The 2,595-nt window shown below is 40.5% G+C and overlaps 1 pseudogene; it reads left to right on the top strand.

Moving 5' to 3' along the window:
* The first annotated feature begins 477 nt into the window (after window positions 1–477).
* Window positions 478–1,884, top strand: LOC118554399 (E3 ubiquitin-protein ligase RNF14-like; annotated as a pseudogene).
* Window positions 1,885–2,595: the final 711 nt, after the last annotated feature.

Below are 2,595 nucleotides of genomic sequence, written 5' to 3'. Positions count from 1 at the left end.
CTTTTAATTATACAATACTGTATTGTTAACTTTAATCACCATGCTGTACATTAGATCTCCATAACTTATTCATCTTATAACTGGGAGTTTGTACCCTTTGCCGCTGTCTCTCCATTTCACCCCACCCACCCACAGCCCCTGGCAACCACCATTCTACCCTCTGTTTCTACTGGATAATCTAACTTCATTTTCTAATTGTTGTTAACCTTGTATCCAGAAAAGTTAATAAACTTTCTTATTAATTCTAATAGTTTACTTGTAGATTCTTTCTAATTTTCTACAAAAACATGTAGATGGGCGTTAATTCCTACCTTCCAGGATTGTTGTGAGGATAACAAGGATAATGATGATGATTGCTAACAATTAATGAGCACCTACTATTTTTCAGGAGTTGTTCTCCTTTTAAAAGAACAACTTTCAAAAATGAACCAAAATGCAGACTGTAGTGTTAGATTGTCCTCAGCTTCTCAGATGTAAATGTAGTCAGAAGACCCAGAAGCTCAGGAGGATGAATTGCAGGCCCTGGTGAGTATTTATGATGGAGATGCATTTGAAAAAACAAGAGTCTGTCCAAGGTGGAGAAACCAGGATCTATTTGCACTTTTCACAAAATTTCAAGGTATTTTTGAGTGCTATCTTAGCTATCTTAGACAACCTACAGGAAGACCACCATGGCAGTGTGGTCCTGTTTGCCTGCATGCAATTTCTTAAGGAAGAGATCCTAGCTGACTATTGTCTCTTTTGACCTCAAGATGGGGTTCTCAGAAAAAGGTGCAGAGAAGGACGGCTCAAGCCTCTACCACAGAGCTAGATTTTGCAGGACCTGATAGACCTGATGTAGACAAGAAGTTGTGGATGAGACCCATGCAGGATGTGAAATTATAGTTGACTCTGGTCCAGGAAATCTTGGACTCTGATCAAGCTCAGCAGATAATATGCTTTTAATAGTAAATTGCTCCTGTGTAATAACTGTTTCTGTGAGAAGGTAGATAGTGAATGAGTGAATGCATGTACTTTTTGGAGTACATACTGCAAAGCCTGTCTGAAGGACAGCTTTCAGATCCAGATCAGAGATGGTCAAGTTCAATGCCTCAACTGCCCAGTACCCAAGTGCCCTTTGGTGGCCATTCTTGCTCAGGTCAAAGAACTAGTGGAAGCAGAGTTATTTACCCAGGATGATTGCCTTCCCCTCCAGCCAACTTGGACCTGATGGCCGATGTGATGTACTGCCCCTGCTCACGCGGCCAGCTGCCTGATATGCGGGAACCAGCTGTACAAGGGACATCTGCTCTGGCTGCAACTTTTCCTTCTATACCTTGTGCAGACTGACCTACCTTAGGGTCTCTCCTTGTAAAATGCAGAAAAAATTAATAGTTTTATGAAATGAGTACTTGCAAGCAAATGAGGCCAATAAAAGACTTTTGGGGGGTGCCTGGGTGGCTCAGTTGGTTAAGCGACTGCCTTCGGCTCGGGTCATGATCCTGGAGTCCTGGGATCAAGTCCCTGCTAAGCAGGGAGTCTGCTTCTCCCTCTGACCCTCCCCCCTCTCATGCTCTCTCTCTCTATCTCATATAAATAAATAAAAATCTTTAAAAATAAAATTAAAAAAGAAACTTTTGGAAAGCACTGGAAGAGATGGAAAGTAAGAAGTGACTAGAAAAGAACTCAAAAAGCTGCTCATGTTGTGGGAATCCCATGGAGAAATTAGATGGATGTAACAAGGGGCATGTCCTGACTATATGCAATATTTCTGCTGGATTGGGTTCTCTCTCTAGAGCAAACCCTTATAAACACTTTACTGATCCTTCTTCCCCATGTTTTCACTGGTTGTTCCAGGCTGCGGATGTTAATGGAGATATTTGAGAAGATGAGATTGAAGACTAGTTACCTCCTCCTGCTCAAGATATGGAAGTGGAATGGTTTGCCTTAATTTCGTTAAATACACAGAGTAACTTTGTAGAATTTTTAGGGTACTGTTCATTCACTCTTCCTATGTAAAAGATATGGAAGAGCAAGGTTTATATTTTCATACAGTACTACTTATTTAGGCACATTCATACATTTTTCAATGAACATAACTGGGAAAATTATAAGCCAAAGTTTCAGAAAATAAAAACTAGATATTAAACATAAATATTGCGGGACGCCTGGGTGGCTCAGTTGGTTAAGCGGCTGCCTTCGGCCTGGGTCATGATCCCAGTGTCCTGGGATCGAGTCCCACATTGGGCTCCTTGCTCAGCAGGGAGCCTGCTTCTCTCTCTCTCTCCCTCTGCTTGTGCTCTCTCTGTCAAATAAATAAAATCTTTAAAAAAAAAAAATCCTAAACATAAATATTGCAATGTGTTCAAAGCTCTGAATAGCTAAAAATTAAATATTTATTGGTTGAAGGAGAGTGGGAGATACAGGCTTCCAGTTATGGAATGAATAAGTCATGGAAACAAAAGGCACAGCGTAAGGAATACAGTCAATGATACTGTAATAGCAATGTATGGAGACAGATGGTAGGTACACTTGGGGTGAGCATAGCATAATGTATAAACTTGTCATATCACTATATTTTACATCAGAAACCTATGTAACATTGTGTGTCAACTA

Source organism: Halichoerus grypus, chromosome 10 (genome assembly GCF_964656455.1).
Source record: "Halichoerus grypus chromosome 10, mHalGry1.hap1.1, whole genome shotgun sequence".
NCBI lineage: Eukaryota > Metazoa > Chordata > Mammalia > Carnivora > Phocidae > Halichoerus > Halichoerus grypus.
This window is presented reverse-complemented; position numbering and strand designations above follow the sequence as displayed.